This window comes from Microcebus murinus, chromosome 18 (assembly GCF_040939455.1).
Source record: "Microcebus murinus isolate Inina chromosome 18, M.murinus_Inina_mat1.0, whole genome shotgun sequence".
Taxonomy (NCBI): domain Eukaryota; kingdom Metazoa; phylum Chordata; class Mammalia; order Primates; family Cheirogaleidae; genus Microcebus; species Microcebus murinus.
In genome coordinates, this window is record NC_134121.1 from 53411726 (window position 1) to 53431141 (window position 19416).

General features: G+C 39.0%; 1 protein-coding gene across 4 annotated transcripts in view; it reads left to right on the forward strand.

Annotated features, from left to right (window-relative positions):
• The window catches only part of KCNJ16 (potassium inwardly rectifying channel subfamily J member 16), a 54506-nt gene that overhangs the window by 16873 nt on the left and 18217 nt on the right, over positions 1 to 19416 (forward strand). For 2 of the 4 annotated variants that reach the window (XM_075994704.1, XM_012747449.3), the window contains exon 1: positions 11987 to 13029. The exons of 1 other annotated variant lie outside the window; for it this stretch is intronic. The gene's annotated coding sequence lies outside the window, so the exon portion shown is untranslated. Of the gene's footprint in view, positions 1 to 305; positions 398 to 11986; positions 13030 to 19416 lie in introns of those variants that run through there. One more of the 4 variants, XM_012747451.2, reaches the window with a different exon arrangement.

A 19416-nucleotide genomic window follows, 5' to 3' on the forward strand; every position in this document is an offset into this window, starting at 1 on the left:
CACTTGGACTTTATATTTTCCCAGGTACTTTTCTTTTCTAGCCTAAATGATGGACCTTAAGTCAGGCACATAGCCCTCCTTACAGAGTGAGTTGCTGATTCATTGGATGCATTTAGTATGTTCATATGATAGATATTTAAAAGTTCAAGGCTATCATTTTGAATTCTCAGGCTCTATAGTTCTCTTTAGTATTTTATGCTGTAGCTATCTGGGTGACCATGAATATATTGAAAACTGCATAATTTCGCTAAACCTGTTAGATCACCTGAAAAGTGAAAGTGTCATCCATTTTTTTTTTTTTTTAGCTCAATTGTCACAAATGTAACCAAAACATTGCTCAGAAATATTCTTCAGGAAATGCACGGCTATTAAAGATTCAAAATCCTTAGGCTGGCAGGTAAGAGCTTTGCCATTTGGGGCCCAACTTGATATTTTGGTCTTCTCTCCTTCTCTTCTTTTCCAGGACTCCAGCTCCCCTACTTTACAAAAATGCCTTTTTTTCTCCCATCTGGAGAATATAAGTCCTCTCCCACTTGACTCTGACCCATCTAAGCATGCCTTTCAAAGTGATAGCCACATTCACCTTTGACATGACACCCTGCCAGTGGAATTAAACTGACAAGGAGTATGTCCTTCTGGGAACTGATTCCTATGTTCCCTCCCTCTCCCCCTCGTGTAAGCATCACCTGTGATCATTTCCCACTCATTCGACTGTTAACTGAAATAAAACTGAAGTAAAAATGCAATTTAAGTGATAAGATAATTTCTTCTCTGTTATATCTTGTCTTCTAAGTAGCTTGCTAACTTCCTGTGCACTAGGATCATGTCTTACAAATGTGCTAACAACTTATTACCCTCCTTGAATATAGCAGGCAGAGTAATAGCATTCATTTTGGGGGTGGCAAAGAATAAAAAAATTAGGCTTAGGAATGCTGTATAATAATATTTTCTTCTTGATAGGATTTGCTGCAAAAAAATTGAAAACAAGCAGTCTTTAATTTAGATCCTCCTTTTCAACACCATACCCTGTTCCCACTACACACATACACATATATACACACACACATACAAACACACACCTCTGTCTGATGCATCTATTTCATCTGTTTTACTGGTTGCAAGATGTGGTTCTCTGCTTTTGCCCCAGGTAAACCTTCAGTTTTCTGCTATTACCCAGGCAGGGCTTTATTAGAGGAGCTGCTTTGCCTGACTTCAGCCCATACCCTCCAATCATCCTGATATTCTAATCCATCGAGACTCACCTCTTGCTCACTGACCATCCCATTTCACATTTACATTTAATTTGAGCATTTAGGGTACATCAGTCTATACAATCAAATGTTAACATGTTGTGTGCTATGATGTCCTGGGTGAAAGTTGTAGTTTAGGATAGATGGGAGGGGTGGTGGTTACTTGCATCTTTTAAGCTGAGCTTCATTTATAGGCCAGGAAAATGAATATTACACAATACCAAAAAGTTTAAAATTTATTGTGCACTGTAAATAACAGAATCCTAAAGTACTATCTAAAAGCACACTGGGATGAACCATAGAAAGCTCGCTCTCTCTCTCTTTTTTTTTTATTTTGTTTTTCTTATTTTATGAGTCTTTGTTCCCATACAGGATTGAAATAACTTGGAGAATATATTTCAAATGTTTGCTTGCTACTTTTGGCCTGTATATCTAGACTTATGAAATAAACCACATAGGAAGATTTATACCCCCCTCCTCCAGAAATATACATCCAGTGACCTGCAGATATAATGTACAGTTAAAGAGCAACATTTTAGTATTTCTATTACCTCATGATAATGGGATATGTTGCAACCTAGGAGTAAGCTTAATATCTAAAATGGCATTTCTGGAAAACGAACACAGAGCATGAGTTATATAATCAGGCAGCTGGTTCTACAATTGGAAATAACTGAAATACTTACTAGACTATTGTGTCTGTGAAGATTCTCTAGAGAAACAGGACCAATAGGATAGATAAATAGATAGCTAGACAACTATGAATAAAACAAAAGGAGATTTATTATGGGAATTGGCTCGTGTGATTATGGAGGCTGATAAGTCCTACAATATGCTACCTTGTAGCTGGAGAACCAGGAAAGTTGGAGCTATAATTCAGTCTGATTCTAAACCCCTAAGAACCAGGAGAGCCAATAGTATAACTTAAGTGGAAAGGTTGGAGAACCTGGTGGAGAACCGGGACCTTTGATGTTTGAGCGCAAGAGTAGATGGATGTCCGTCCCATCTCCAGAACGAAAAGTGAGTTTGCCCTTTCTCCACCTTTCCCTCAGTGGATTGGATGATGCCCCAACACTGGTGAGGGCAATCTCTTTTACTCAGTCAACTAATCTAACTGCTATTCTTTTTCCAGAAACACCCTCACAGATGTACCCAGAAATAATGTGTTACTGCCTATCTGGGCAACTCTTAGCCCAGTAAAGCTGACACATAAAATTAACCATCATAGCCACCAATTTCCATGAGTTCAAAGTAAGTTAGGTAAAAGATTCCTCAGAGAGGAATAAACAGATAGAAGAAAACCTAAAAGATATAAAATAGCCTTTCAAATGTAAGTATGGATGCTATACCCTATTAGTTGACTAAGGCTGCTGTAACAAGGTACCACAAACTGGGTGGTTTAAAACAAAAGGAATTTATTCTCCTATAGTTCAAAAGGCTAGAAGTCTCTTCTCTAGGGGAGAATGTTCCCTTGCCACTTTTGGCTTCTGCTAGCCCCTGGCATTCCTTGGCTTGTGGCCTCATAACTCCAATCTCTGCCTCCATCTTGGTATGGACTTCATCTCTTTGTGTGTCTGTGTCTAGATTTCCTTTTCCCATAAGTACATCAGTCATATTGAATTGGGACCCACTCTCAATGACTTCTGCTTAACTCGGTCACATCCATAAAGACCTTTATACCAAATAGGGTCACAGACAGAGGTATGACAAATTAGGACTTCAGAAATTTTTTGGAGCAGACACAATCCAACCCATAATAGATGGTGATGCCAAAGAAATGAGAGACTCCTTGCTTTCCTTAGAGTAGAGAAACACAGTGAAATTAAGGATGACTTTGCTTTCATTTGCTCACTAATAATTCCATCTGTTATTGTGCTTTTAGTTTATGTTGGCCATTATGGGATGGTAAGATAATACTGTATGGAAGCACTTATTTTTCTACTTATTATTTGAATCTTTCATCCTTTTGAAGAGGCATGGCTGACTATCCTTCTGTAATTTGCCATAACAATTTTAATTTGATTATATTGATAAGCAGGTGATCTTAGCACTGATAGCAAACAAAATGGAAAAACATGTTTTATAAACAGGAAGGAAAAATTTTTAAAAAATAGGCAAATAAAGGGCAAAAAATTTTACCATATATGGGGGAAACGTGAAATATAGGAAACACTCTCATGAATAGTTATTCTATAAACATGGGATTTGAGTATTGACGCAGCAGCTCATGACTCAGATTTTCTTCCATAACTTCTCTTGAGCCCCAGACAGCCCTGTGTTCTGAACCTTCCTCTATATTTTCCAGACTTCCTAGCCTAAAGAGAAATAACAATACTAACATTTGTATTTACTTAAGGCTTTGGAAAAAGTCAAAGTGAAAATAAAAGTAACCTTCAAGAAGTGTCTGCATGGAATAACTGACTCAAACTATTTTGGCCAAGAGTATCTTTTGGTCCTTATTTTCATGGCAGCAAGAGCAATATTTTCAAGCAGTAGAGGGTGGGGCGGGTTGGAAAGGCGGGAATCTCAATTGAATCATTCTATGAGGGAAAACATCTACATGCTGAAAAGAAATTGATAGTCAGTGTTAGAATTGAAAATTTGAGAAGTGATGAAACTTGAACTGCTAACAGTTAGCAAAATTATATATTGTATATACAGATACCATCCAGATTTAAAGGATGAGCTTACCAAATATCTCAATTATCATCTGTCCATTATACTTATTTATTAGTTAATGTGGTGAAAGGTGGGGAAAATGGTAAAATGCACTTATTTGATTTTTTGTGATTAATGCAAATTTGAAGAGGTAGATTTGACAAGGCTGAAATGTATTATACCACAGTCCCCCATTGTTTTAAAACAATTTTGGACTGTTACATAGAGTCACACTTGAAAGTGAATGCAAAGTAGCCAAGCCATGGTTCCAACAACGTGATGCATCTTACTTGCCTGTAGTTAACCAGTCCTGAGAAATGGCAGGAATTGTCTTTCTCCAGATCCTATATTGCAAGGCCATAAAATTTGTCCACAGAAAACCTTCATCACTGAGCATTTATTGCAATAGTTTTCATTAAGATTAGAAAGATTGAATTACAATTAAATCAATCAAGCTTTAATATATTGGCTAATAGATAATTAGATTTCTATGAGAGGGCAGCTGCCCTGGGTGGGGAGTAGGGGGGTGAAGAAAAGATTAGATGTATTTTTTGACTCATCTTATTATGGAAGTTTCTGAATAATTTTTTTTTTAATTTTATTCACAAATAACTCATTAATAAGTATTGGTGTGGAGGCTATCGGTTCAAGAAGCATATTTGTATAAATTTCTTGGCGCACATTTCATTTACCACCATGGTGTGTTATTTATCTTGAGAGGCTGAATATACAAGTGAATAATGGCCAAGCCATATATGACAAAACAACTGTGACCATGATCTCTGCAGCAACCATGACTTTTGTAGCAATTGGCCCCAAATAGTCAGAACTTGGTCGATAACTGCCAGCTTCCCTAATGTTTGCGCTCACTTCCAGCTCAGAACCAACCAGACAAAGAAAATATCCTTCCTCAACTGATCACATAGGATGCCCTGCTTCTACTTAGCCTGCCCCAGTTTCCTTAGGCCAACAGCTTTTGATCAGGGCACACCTAACCCCGACTTTCTGTTCCACTGTAAAGATTTCCCACTGACTGCCTTTGAGCCTCTGCCAAACAAAAGTAGTGGTACCTGACTCCTTGCTGTAGCAAGCTCTGAATAAATAGCCTCTGCTTGTTCTGTTTTGGGTGGTTTTTGTTTATTTCCACAGTTTTTACTATGATCTCTATACAGAATCCTTTAAATAGCAAAATTATCCATGCCCCAAAATCAGTTAGGGCCCCTGGATATCAAATGTGGAGCCACTGATTTTGAAAGCCAGAAAAATTGTTGAGACTGGTTCAAATCTGGGTCAAGATTTCTTTGATCTAACTCAGTTCTGTGATAATTTGGCATTTATATTACACAGCCCTTTTTCCAGTTCATCTCAGCAAAAGTCTCACTGCTTGTGCATGTCTTGTTTGAGTAGTTGCTTCTTTGTAAAACTACTCAGAGGTAATATGACAATTACCTGTGGATAGTTCAAATTGGCTCTATGTCTTTGAAAAGGTCTATGTTGCTTTCATTGACTGAGAAGTGTGTGATATCTGATATTACATAGTTTCAGTTTAAATTCTGCCAATAACTTTTATTCATTGGATGAGTTTAGTAGAGTATATTAGCATATTTAAATCTCAATTTTTTAATTTAAAAATTGCTATAGTGACATGAGCTCCTATCTTATAGGGTTGCTTAAGAATTAAAAGAGATAAATCCTGTAAAATAGTTATCAAAGTCCTAATATGTAATACTCATTCAATAATAAGTAATAGCTATTATTATTATTACATCAAAAGATGTGCTTATATTTCCAAATTAACAATCTTTTGTACCTTTGATATGACAGCATAGCACTCAGAGCCGAGATTTGGAAATTGCTGGTAACTTGATATTTTTTTCAGATGTTATTAGGCACTGGATAAGCAATGCTGAAAGAAAATAGATGCATTGAGTGACACAGAGAATTAAGGAACTGTCTTCATAATTCAGGTGATAGCAACCTTCTACTGTACTAAAAATCAAGCCTCTCAGAACTAACATGATTTAGTATTAGGTAATTTCACCTCAGCATTCTCAATGGCGTCTCCTTATAGAGAAGCTTACAGCTAGTAACTTGGTCAGGGTTTTCAGATACAAATTGTATTTTTTAAGATTATAAACAAATATGCATTGAAAATACGATGTGCCAGAGGCACAGAAAGATACATGAAGTAGCCAACCAAAAGGTAACATGCCCTAACACAGTATATGTTCTCTATTCTCTTTTAAACCCTATTACAATCAAAGAAACCTCTGACATGGTGAAACGCTCATTTTGCAGACATGACGTGGGCAAGTTTGATTTCTGAATAAAACAAAGGAAAAAATTCCTGGACATTTTATGTGCATTTTTGTTAACGCAATCACAGATACAAAGTTAGCCATCCAATCCCAAATGAGACATGACCTCACTGGAGCAGGGTGGGTGTTTCTTGACTGAATTACGGAGTTCCACATAAAGAACACGTCGATTACACTGCCTGTGGGCTCTCATCTCCTCGCCGATGTCAGGGATTTATTCTGGGAAGTCTTTAGTAAATATTTTTGGAACAGATATTTTGTGGGAATTTCACTGTTTTTGTCACAAAGGTTATTTAGTGGTCTAACTGGAAACCAAGAATGGAATGAGTTACCTTATTAAAATTCTTAAATCAAGAAGTGTTTGTTTTATTGGGTGAGTTTCACTAGAAATTAGAGGAGCAGGTCATGATGGGAAGTTGAGGGGGATCTCTCGGGAGCGCCAAGAACACTTTTTCAAATTATGCATATTCTAATAGATTCTGGAGGAAATGTTACTAAGAACAAGCCTTCAATGTAGCCCCATATAGCATATTTTCAACTTTCCTACGGAGACAATTTCAAATATTTTCCATTTCTCTTTAAATCCCTATTTCTATCTCCTTTACCCTAACCCTCTCTATTTAACAGGAAAATAATATCACAAACTTCTTGCCTACCAACCTGTAGACTCAATTGCACCTGTGCCTGTTCATTCCTTGGAATCACCCCTGACTCTTTCCCAGCCCTCTACTCTGCCATTTCATCTCCTTTCACTTCTCCCTTTGCTCCCTAATAGACTTCTAATTTTTGTGGATCCTGACTTCCACGTATCTCTTGGATCCATTCCCTTTGCTTTGCTCCCCTGGATGATACAATATCCTCCTTCCTGACTTCCCTATCTCTTGTCTGGCCAATCTATTCTCACCACCAGAGCCATAATCTTAAATATGAATCTTACACACTTTATTTTTATGCTAATCAAATTGTGTTAGTTTCCTGATCTCTTTAATGCTCCCCTAGAATTATCCAAATTCTTTAATGTTATCTTCCAGATGCTGCTCACCACTCCAGCTCTATCTCCTATTTCCTCACATCTTAGATCCCATGATGAAGCATTTTCATTTTTCCTGCTAGCTCCTATTCAGTGCTAACACAGTTTGTCTCAATCAGTTTCATTCAGCATGAATAGAGTCAGGGTGTAAATTGCACCCTTGGGGAAATGTGACTCAACAAGTAACTACTGTAGAATAGATTCACCGCAGAACAAAAACAAATATATTCATGGCTTTTCAGAAATTAGGAGCCAACCAAGAGTGGAAAATGCTAAAACATAAAAATAAGTTTATTCATTAGTAGAGTTTTAAGTTGAGAATTTATAGAGTTTCCTTAATTCATAATAAGGACTTAAATGCTTACTGAATTATATGAAAATATTCTTAAACTTTAAGACAGATCACTTTTGCACTATCACTTTGAACAAGACAGCAGTTTAAATTCACTTTCTTTTTCCTCCCATTAAACAAAAACTTTAATTATGGCTCAGTGGTTTATAATAACTGCTTAGGGTGTATATAATATAATGAGAATGTACACTGACATATGGACTTTGCCCAATTTTATTTCCAGCACTGACATCAAAGACCATTTTTTTTCTGACCCAAATATTAGAAGCTATAGGCTTTATATGTGACTTTGTATACTTTATATGTGACGTTGTATATTTTACCCACTCATAGTAGCTTTGAAGTTAAATTTTGAGTGTAATCGAACCTTTGAAGTGGAATTTTGAGTGGACTCTGGACTGATTCATGGCTGGTCAAACAACACCTCGATAATTATGAATTAAAAGGCATTACATTTTAAAAGGGACATTCAGAGAACAACTAGGACATTGAGCAAATTCTAAGATGTGACTTGTAATTCAGTGTAGTGCTAAAGTCAGCTCCTACCAGCTCACAAGAGCTGATTGTGCACACCTCTTACCAATTCCATGTTAAGAGACCTCATATCAGTAACTCGAAATCATCCATGATTAGAGTATTTACACCACAGAAATTGGAAGCTGTAGAAGTCAGTCTTTTTGTTTCCTCCAGAAAGGTAGTTGTTAAGATTTTCCAGCACGCCACTGCTAATAAACAAGTTGGCCATATGTCCCAGCAGTCTTGGTTGTCCTGGTAACCCATGACTCAGCATTTCTACCCACAGTTTTCACTATCAAAACTAACAGATGCAATAATCACTATGGATATCGGAACTCATAGGAGGCTTTAGAAATTTTTCACTGGAAGAAGTGAAGACTGAGTTGGGAGGTAAGATGCAACTACAAGTTTCTTATCTTTATTTATCTGAAGAGCTGGCTGCAGGAAATAGTACAAGACTTGTTTTGCAGAGCTTCAGAGGACAGCATGAGGACAGGAAAGTCTTGTAAAACACACAGGGAGACACATTTTTATCTGAGTTTAAGGAAGGCCTCCCTCTTTGGTAATTTTGAGTCATCATAAATAAGAAGAGAGACGTGGAGGGTTGAGTGTGGTTCCGGTGACTGAAACTGCTTGGGAAGAGCGTGAGAACCCCTTTGAGTGGGTTCACAGCCATTCTTGCTGTGTTCTTCCATTCCTGCTGTGATCTTCTGATGGCTCCCATTATAAGCTGAACATTTTCATGACATTACCTGACTCATTCATTTTGGCAGTCCATCTCAGAGGATCTTTGCCTGACGATGTGTGTGTTTGGGAGAAGGTGCAACAAACCAACAGGAAAAATAATTCATTCAAATTCAGAAAGAAGTGACCCAAACAGAAACTTGTATTAAGCCTCACTGTTCTGCTTTAAAATTAAATAAGTATCATTAATTTGAGAGAAACAACATGCTAACCAAGTCGCTACTGATTTATTTACAATTTCAGATTTTGAACTCTATTAATATAGTCTACTTCATATCAGCACAGTTTGGGCAAAGAAAGGAAAATACGTCAGAGAGGTTCAAATAACTTTAGAATCATGAGTAGCAGGGGAGACCTTGGGAAGGAAAGTCTGTTTAGTAGTGAGAACTTCAGACACTTCCTCTGTATCCTACAGTAGCCAGGCAGTTAGAATAACAGGAAGCCTTCAGGTCCGCAAAAATGGCACCTGTGAAGTTTGTTTGGGTCTGTCTGAAGGCATGGTTTCAGCAGGGGCTGAGCCTGTAGCTGTATGGAACAACTTAAAACTTTTTATTGGGCATGCAAAATCAGGTTAAAATGAAAATTTTTCTCCATTATCTAGTGTCTATGTGGTATCATATATAAAAGTCAGATTTTTTTCCTCTATTTCAAATTACTTTACTGAATCAGACAGTTTGATTATCATATGGATTATCAGAATAGTTCATACAGTATTTCTCTAAGATCAATGCCTTTCATTTGCACACCTTTAATCTTACCTAACACTTCTCTGCCCATTCCTATGGCCATGTAAGGTCGTTTAGTACTTTTCATTTTCTGTCTCTTCACCACTAGACAACTTTACTCTTGTCCACCATCCTACAAGCATCTCTCTTTATATTCTCCCAGTCGGATTTCTTTAACACTTAGATGGCATTCACTTTTGCCTACTGCTGTTTTAAGTATTTTATAAATATTAATTCATTTACTTCTGCTGAGAGCTATATGCAATTGATAATTTTATTATCTGTCTTTTGCAGATTAGGGGATTGAGGCATAGGGTGGTTAAATAAAGTAGCTGGAATTAGGATTCTAACTGACAGAGTGGTTCTCTGTATCAACTCTTAACCACTAGGTTGCCACTCACTTTAAACAGAAAAAAATTAAACTAATCTTAACATGATACTCTGAAAAGCCAGTGTTTGCACTCCACTTACATGAAAATGTATTTTTTCTCTACCCATTTTTCCTGAAGTCCAGCTTTCTACTTTTCTTATTTACTTATTTACTTTTTATTTCTACTTATGAATATATATTTTCATACGTCTTGCCACAGAGTTATATGAAATTCAATGTTACAAGCATTGCTTCCTTTTTTACACATTTTACACATGTACCCTCTCCTTAAAGAATCCACCTTTATTGTAGTTTATGAAAAAAACCCCAACATTTATATATTTCTCGAGTCCATATTCTATTATACATTGCACTAACCAAGAGTAAAACTCATCTACTTGGTTCTTTGAGTCTAGGACAGTGATTCTCAACCTGGGGTCATTGTGCTCACCAAGGGATATTTGGCACATTTTTGGATGTCATGGTGGGGTTTGGGGTCCTACTGGCATCTAGTGGGAAGAGTTTAGGGACACTGCTAACATCCTATAAGTCATAGGACATCTTCCTGCAACAGAGAATTATCTGTCGTAAAATATCAAGGTTGAGAAACCAAAGTCTAGGATATTCTGTGCATGTTAAATTATCCTTCTGAATACAATTTAGGTCCCTTCTCAATAGCACTACAAACACTATATAAAAACTATATATATATATATATATATACTATATCCATCATTAATATATCAACCCGTTAGATTAAGTAGACCCCATTGTTCTTATGTTTCATTTTCTCTTTTGGTTTATAAAGGTATAAAGGACTCAGACCTATAACCTAGTCTTAATACTAACATCACTGTTAAAGTAATAAATGGTTATAATTGTAGATCTCTTTAGTGTTATGTTATTCACAAACTCATTCATATTTTGAAGAAATAAATATTAAGCATTAACTGTACACCAACCAATATTCTAGGTGAACAAGTACTTTAGAATTAGGTTATGACTAATTTGTGGATGGTTAGGATTATTTTAGTTAATGTTTACTGAAAAGTTATTATTATTAAATTTATATTTTGTATAGTTTACATTGTTTTACACAATTATGGAAACAACCAATGTTTTATTTAAGAAGAAAGTATGCAAAGTATTTTATATAATGTAGGAAAAATAAGATAGAAAATGATTGCATTATTCATTTTTTACTCAATTAGTTGAAACTGGTGGTTAGCAACATCAGATGTGCAAAGAGGACCCAGTGGTTGATCCAATAACAGTATTCCATTCTCTCCCCATGATTTTGCAATGAAACCATAAAACCAAACAGGATACTTTCTTCATGTTGACCAAAACTATTTATTTTTGATAGAAATGACACACAAGACTAATTGCAAGACATTTGCTTAATTGAAACAGGAGTCGGTTGGGAACATCTTATGTGATATATTGTAACATCTCTCACATTAAAACAAAACACAACCCTTTCCCTGAAAAATAAACCTCTTGATGCCCACATCTCTTCCCATTCATCACCACATTTCCCTACTCCATTTCATAGCAGACACTCCCTGTAGGTTTGATGCATGCCTTCTCAACTTCCTTTCACACTGTTCTCACTTGTTCTTAGTCTAGTCAGGCATTTGTCTCCAAAACCTCTATTGTGACATTTTTATCAAGGCTGCAAGTGGCATTACATTGCCGCATCCAGGGCTAATTCTTAGTCCTCTTCTTAACGTATCATTAGTATCTGACACTGTTGATCACCGCCTTCTTCTGGTAACACTTTCTTCTCTTCATACCACATTTCACAATTTTCCTTCTACTTCAAGCCACTCACCTTTTCAACTGCCTTTGTTGGATCCTCCCCTTCTTTCCAACATCAAACTGGGTTTTCCTAGGTCTTAGTTATTGGAACCCTTCTCTTTTCTAACTACTCTGACTCTTGTGTGGTTTCATCCATGTTCATGGTTTTAAATACCCTATATATGCATGGACAACTTCCAATCTTATACCTTAACTCTGGTGCTCAACCCTGACCTCCAGACTAATATATTATCTACTTGACATTTTTGACTGTCAGAGAGCATGTCATATTTTACCACAATAAAAACATCGATTCCCCCACTTCAAATCTCCTTCTCTCCCAGTTCCATCATCCCCAGTAAATAGCACCAGCATTTACACAGTTTCTCACAAATGTCAGTGTTTCCATGTCTAGCCCATTCCAAATTATAAGACTCACTGATAGATGAAAAATGCACATTAACAAGAAAATCACTCCCTCTCCTATCTCAGACTTAGAGGAAGCAAACAAGCAAGCTGCAAAACGAAACCAAAGCTTCTTGGGAGAACATCTAAACTTTATCCCTGGAATCAAGACTGACATGGCCAATAGTCTTTCTGGGGTCACATGCTTCCTTGGAGCTCATATGAAATGATGTTGGGCAAGATGCTGTTTGCCTTAGGTGTAGGATTACATGGTCAGACAGGGTGTGTGTTTGCGTAGAAACAGCTTTACTGTGACAGTAACAGAGCACCTGCACCTAGAAGAACACACTTGGAAGAAGTTGTACAAATCCTAAAAATGACAGTAAGAGAAAACTGAGCCTTCTTGGACGGTAAGAAGTTCAGAGGCAATGTGTGGCCACTTTGTGATTTGAGGAGATTGTTATTATTCAATAAGCTCACCAAAGTTTGATCCAAAGACAAAGATATAAATGGGAATGCAGGAAGGATCTCTCTCTTGATTCTTGCTTTCTGTCTGCCACCGGTGGCAAGACCATCTACTATGGGTAGGCATGGGAACCAGTTAAAGAAAGTGTCGATTCACTAGAGTGAAGCTGAGAACTCAGTGGCCTTTGTCTGTGGTGAATGTGTCCGGAAAGGCAAAGAAGAGCGAGATTCTCCGGTGGGGTTTCTCATCTCCATGGCGGTAGGTGCTGACAGCATCAGAGACAGCACTAAGTAACAGGGCAACAAGAAAGGAGCCTTGAGATGCGTAGCTGCAGTGCTCTTGCAGGATGAAAAGGACATGGGGTTTGCATCTGAACTTCATTATCTGCAACTAAGGTAAGACCATGCAGTAGTGGATTACAGAGTGATCCAAGCCTGGGCTAATTGCCTGCCTGCTATCTTAAGCTCCTTCTTTTTGTGTGTATCCCTGTTAATAGGCACCTTTATGCTGCTTTCTTTGGCTCAGTAGTCTTGCTTGATTGATGCGTGGTCTATGGCTGGGAATAATTTTTCTTTCTGTTATATAATCCCTGGGGAATGCTGAACCAAACAGATTAAAAATGCCAGTGCCATTTACAGATCCGTTAAGGGAAGTAACATTCAGAGACGCGGAGAGACTAAAAGGATGATGACTTAGCCAGCTGACTTTACTTATTGACGTGGGACAATGTGGAAGAGGTGAATCTTTAATTTCCTGTGGAAATAGTCATTCATAAACCGCCTTTTTGTATGCCTCTGTCACTCTTCCACTGTTGCAAAGTGACAACAAACTGGCATCAAGAATTTGAAACGGTGAGAAAATAGGCTGTCATCTTATTTCAAATTAATTACATCTTCACAACTAAAAGTACAGCCAGAAATGCCGTAAAACCCTAGAAAAACAACTGCTAAGAAGTACTTCAAAAAATAATGAGATCTTCAAGCACTGAAATCTGATTAGTTATAAAAGCACTGGGCTTTCTGTCTTTTAATGTTTTTCATCTACTCATTGTTTTCTTTCAATTTGTAATCCGGACCGTTGCTATGTAATAAGTAACACTTACTATATTCCACGCCTTCTGCTTTCCATTTTACTAGTAGAAGTGACACGGATTGAAAGAATGAAGTTCGTCTACATGAAAATTCTAAGACAGTATAGATGCATGGCCATGTGTTTAGCCATAAATGTCTTATAAAACACTGTAAGCCTCTCTTTTTAAACCCCCCCCTCCCACCCCCTCCTCCCTGCTTTTATTTCCTATGAGTCTTGAAATAATACTGAGAATTCAGAGGGAGCAAAAGGCAATATCCCCAGAAGTTATGAAAGCTCATAGTCTGGAAGGTAGAGACCAAATTAGCTACTCATTAGTGATGTGACCTCCCCCAAATTACTCAGCTTCTCTCTGCCTCCTTTCCAAAATCTTTAATAGTATCCATAACTTAGATGTTATTTAATTTCATTTGATATGCTATCTGGCACATACAGAGCACAAACTAAATGGAGACCATTATTATTAGCTCTATTTTAGGGAGGAGGCAGACTCTGGTATACAGGGTGATAGTGGGTTAATAGCTAAGGGCAGAGCAATATCCCAAATGGCTCGACTCCAAGGAATACATGTTTTGTTCTTAGGTTTGAGAAGATCCGAGCCAATTGCACTTTTGTAATGAGAAAGGTAGAATACAGTTGAAATGTCAAAAGTGGTTCTGGCAATTTATACCAGCCCTGATCTGCTCCTGCCATTGTTTTCTGACCAGCCATATTCAGCTTTCAGCGTCCAGACTCCCACATTCCAGCCCTGGGCCTTGCCCCTCTGAGGAGCTTGATCTCTGCAGGCCAGTGATGCCGCTGAGGTCAGGGAAGGTGTCTTGGGCTGGGCTGGAATGAGAGGTGATGAGGGTCAAGAAGAGAGTTAGGGCCAGGAACATTCTTTTGTGTACACATAGTTTAATAAAGACAAATCGATCATTTCACAGGTTGATCTTTATATATGGCCACATCAAGATATCTGCTTTGAAGTTGCTATGTCCCAGTGGCTTCTTGTCTTGGTGTCACAGTGGCTGCTTCGAATAAGCCAAGGTTCCTGTTTTCTCTGAGTGCCTAAGCTTCGGGTGAAAACTACTGACATTTATGGGACACCTGCGCTTTTACAATAGCTATCTAATGTATAGCTATCTAATGTATAATATCTAATGAGAACATAATTGTCCTTGTTAAAGGGATGGGGATCACGGAAGTAAAATAGCTGGTCTGAGTTCACACAGGTAAATTGTGGAGATGAGATGCAAACAGAAATCGGTCTAACTCCCAAAAAATCAAATCTGAGTAATGGAGGTAAAGGCACTATTTTGTTTCTGTTATATAAATCTGCGATCCCCAATCTCCAGGCCATGGACTGGGTCTGTGGCCTGTTAGGAACTGGGGTGCAGAGCAGGAAGTGAGCATCAGGCCAGCGAGTATTTACAGCTGCTCCCCATCACTCATAGCACCTCATAAGCTCCACTTTCTGTCAGATCAGATTCTCACAGGAGCACGGACCCTACTGTAAACTGCACATGCACGGGATCTAGGTTGTACGCTCCTTATGAGAATCTAATGCCTGATGATCTGAGGTGGAGCTGAGGTGGTGATGCTAGCGCTGGGGAGCGGCTGCAAATACAGATTATCAGAGAGGTTAGATATCAGGAGAGAGGTTTGACTGCACAATAAATGCAATGTGCTTGAATCATCCCCAAATCATCTCCTCGCTGCCTCCAGTCCGTGGAAAAATTATTTTCCAAAAAACTGGTCCCTGGTGCCAAAAAAGGTTGGGGACTGCTGATATAAATAATAGATCTGGAATCACAAGTTGTGATGGAATCCAGACCATCAAAACCTGAATTTGTTTCACATGAAGAGGCAGCACATCTAACATTACGGAGGACTCAGGGGCACCCTGTAGCACCATAGTAACTGATTCAGAAATAGCTCCTGTCCTTGGAAATTTCCTTTGTAGCCATTGTGCTGGGTTTTCCTTAATTGTTACTCAGAAAGTTCTTGATGCAGTCTGCAGTCTGGGTATTTTTTTGTTTTTTAAGTTTGAGCCATATGTAGAATTACAAAACAAAAATGAAAACATGTCAGCTAAATTTATACAAAAAGTCAAGGCAATGAGCCAAGGCACAGATAGTACCAAAATGGGTCGAGATGGTCTTTCCTGTTGGCATGACAAATATGGCTCATAATTATTTTTAAAAATTAGAAGATTCCCTTCTTTTGCTTTTATTGAGAAGGTGAAGTCTGACATTGTTTATTTTTAATCCTGTTGGGCAGACTTTCACCACTGTTCATCTCATAAAATTGGAGTGAGTGTTATTTACTAGTTAATAAAAAATAGAATAACATAAAACTTTAAAATACAAGTGTCAAAAGAGAACTTCAGAGTTATCTAGTTCAACTTCATAACAAATTCAGGAAACTCTTCTGTAAATTCTTCAAGCAATCTCATTGTTAGAGATACTGATAACAAACACATTCTTCTTGATTCAAATATTAAATATTAAATCTACATCCCTATAAATCCCCTAAGCAGATCCGAGTCCCACCCTCTGTACCATCGTAGAGAAGTGTCCCTCTTTCTGCTGCACATGAGTCCAGGCTGCTTTGCATTGAAGGGTGTGAGCAACTTGGAGTACAGCTATGCTTTAATTATTCAACACAGCTAGATCACAGTACAGGGAGCACAGTTGGTGTTCAATAAAGGCTTTGAGTATGTGAGTATATATCTTTTTTAAGAGTTTCTTGCTTTTATTACTTTCACTGGGAATTCTGTGTGGAATGAAAAACTATTTTTGTTGACTCTTTGCCTTGATTTTTCTGGGAAAGATGTATTTTTAAGCCCATCCGCCACTCCTCTCTCCCTGCTCATTGTTGCTAGCCTTCTGGGCTGGACACTGATCGTGCTTTTTTTTTGGAGACAGAGTCTCACTCTGTTGCCCAGGCTAGAGTGCTGTGGCATCAACCTAGCTTACAGCAACCTCAAACTCCTGGGCTCAAGCGATCCTCCTGCCTCAGCCTCCCGAGTAGCTGGGACTACAGGCACGCACCACCATGCCTGGCTAATTTTCTATATATTTTTAGTTGGCCAACTAATTTCTTTCTATGTTTAGTAGAGACGAGGTCTTGCTCTTGCTTAGGCTGGTTATGAACTCCTGACCTTGAGCGATTCACCCACCTCGGCCTCCCGGAGTGCTAGGATTACAGGTGTGAGCCACTGTGCCCGGCTGCTGCCTGCTGATCAGTGTTTAGTGTAATTCGTTGCCTAAATTTCCTTGCCTGGGAATTTCTCCAATCCCTTGAGCTGAGAGCATTTGATTCCATTTGGCCCCTCTGGTCCAGGTTCTGGACCTGGTTCTGGTCCTTAGAACACCTAAGTGAGCAGCTGTAAAACCCATCTCAGAGGACTCAGCCAGCACTTTTTTGCAGTCAGTTGTGCTCTGAACTTGCACTCCAGTCCTGGTGATGGGACTTTCTCCTTTTTCCCAATTTCAGGTCCATAGACCCACCTTCACCCTGATTTTGTTTCCAACAGCTCCTTTACTCATTAAGGCTCAAAACTTCAGTGCTAGAATGAGATAAATTTCTCGTAGTCCTTTTCCCCACAAAATTTATTACCTTGTGACCCTGGATAAGTATACCAAACTAGGTAAGTTTCAATTTTTTATCCTTAAAATAGGAATAATATCAATTCCTGGTCCTCAGGGTTTGGGGGACGATTAAACAGATTCATGAATATAAATTCATGCCTGGCACTTAAGCAGTGTTTTTCTCTGGCTGAGAATTGTTATCTCCCCCTTATCCTCTCTCAGTCTTTAGATACTAAACCCCAGCTTTATACCTAGGAACCAATCAATTTTTTTTGCCATAACTCTTTGCTACGGAATGTGCGCCAACTCAAATATCTACACACCGCCTATTCCCACTTGTCCTAACCTCCCTAACACTGTGTTTGTTTTCCCTTCTTTCTCTCCCCTTGTTCTCTCCCTGGGTGTCTGTTAAGCTGATTATTTATAGTCCTGCCACCCTTTTCTCCCTGTACTGCCCTTGCACCGTCATAGCTGGGCTTGCCCAAGCACAGCCAGTGCCCCACTCTAGCAGGCAATTCTAAATTCTTGGCTTTAGGCCGGGCATGGTGGCTCACGCCTGTAATCCTAGCAATCTGGGAGGCCGAGGCGGTGGATTGTTCAAGGTCAGGAGTTCGTAACCAGCCTGAGCAAGAGTGGGACCCCATCTCTACTATAAATAAAAAGAAATTAATTGGCCAACTAATATATAGAGAAAAAATTAGCCGGGCATGGTGGCACATGGCTGTAGTCCCAGCTACTCGGGAGGCTGAGGTAGGAGGATCGCTTGAGCCCAGGAGTTTGAGGTTGTTGTGAGCCAGGCTGACGCCATGGCACTCACTCTAGCCTGGGCAACGAAGGGAGACTTTGCCTCAAATAAATAAATAGATAGATAAATTCTTGGCTTTAGACTTTCCTTAGAAGCCTGGCCATTAAATTGCCTATAATCATCATATCATATTTGATACTTAGAAGGTCATTACTACCTTCTCCCTGAATAAGTCCTCTCAGACCCAGGGAGGATGCTTGCTCCTCCCCAGGCCCTCATGCAGCTAAGCGAGGAGCTCTGAGAGCTGCAGGCCATTAGCAATGGTCTCCCCAGGACTGAAAGACTCAGAATCCTCGCTGTCCTCGTCCTACAAGGTTAGGAGATACAGCTCTCCAAAGTGGAAGGTACTACCTTCACCTACAAAAGTCTGGACTACAATAATATATGCTTTACTCTTAGAGTTTCTTTGCAAATAAAGACAGAAAGGGGCTTTTTTCCCTTTTACCCTTCCCAGCTTCAGGTGTTCTTTTATCTCTGATTTGTCCTGACAAACAGACTCTCTCTAATCACCTGTTATAGACGGTGTGAATTTCTCTTTATTGTAGTAAAGCTGGACTGCAGCCACTCACTTAAGGTCTTTTCTGTGTGTCGCTCTTCTCCATCCCCATCTTTCCCATGTCTAATAATCACTATTGTTACCTTGGAAAGCAAATTTCTGATCACAGTTTGAGAGCATCCTCGAGGAAAACAAGACGATTTTCTGTCCACTTCAGTGAAAATGGCTTTTGGCTATTCACGATGACTGCACAACCTAGAGCCAGCATGGAGGGGAGATTGGAATACTGATCCTCTAACTCGCAGGTCAGGAGCCAGACCTACACACCAACACACTACGCCTATACACACGCACACACACATGCACACGTCCTTTTCCAGCTTTGAGTCTTAATATTAGGGCTAAATCTTCCCTACAAGTCAAGCTTCTGGATGCAGAAGGCAGCACTGCCAAGATAACTCTGTGTACTTTGGATCCATCCAGTAGGAAGCTTTATCCTTGCTGCTTTCCTCAGGATGCTCTGTGACATCACCCGTCCTGGATAGTTCTTCCTTTTGTGTTAAAACACTCTGGCTTAATTCCAAAGAGTGCCCAAAGACAACAAAGCTTCCCTCCAGTCTACTTGTGCTGGCTGCGTAATCTCAGTATCAGAAACATTCTTGTCCATGAAAAGGCATTGCCCAGTTAGCCCTCATTGACAGCATCCCTCCCAGGTCTGGACTTCCTTTGGCCTCTGTCCTTGCTGATACTTCAGATTCTTAATGGTTTGACCTGGTAGGGGTTTGTTACAGTGATGTGTTCCTTGTGTACACTGGTG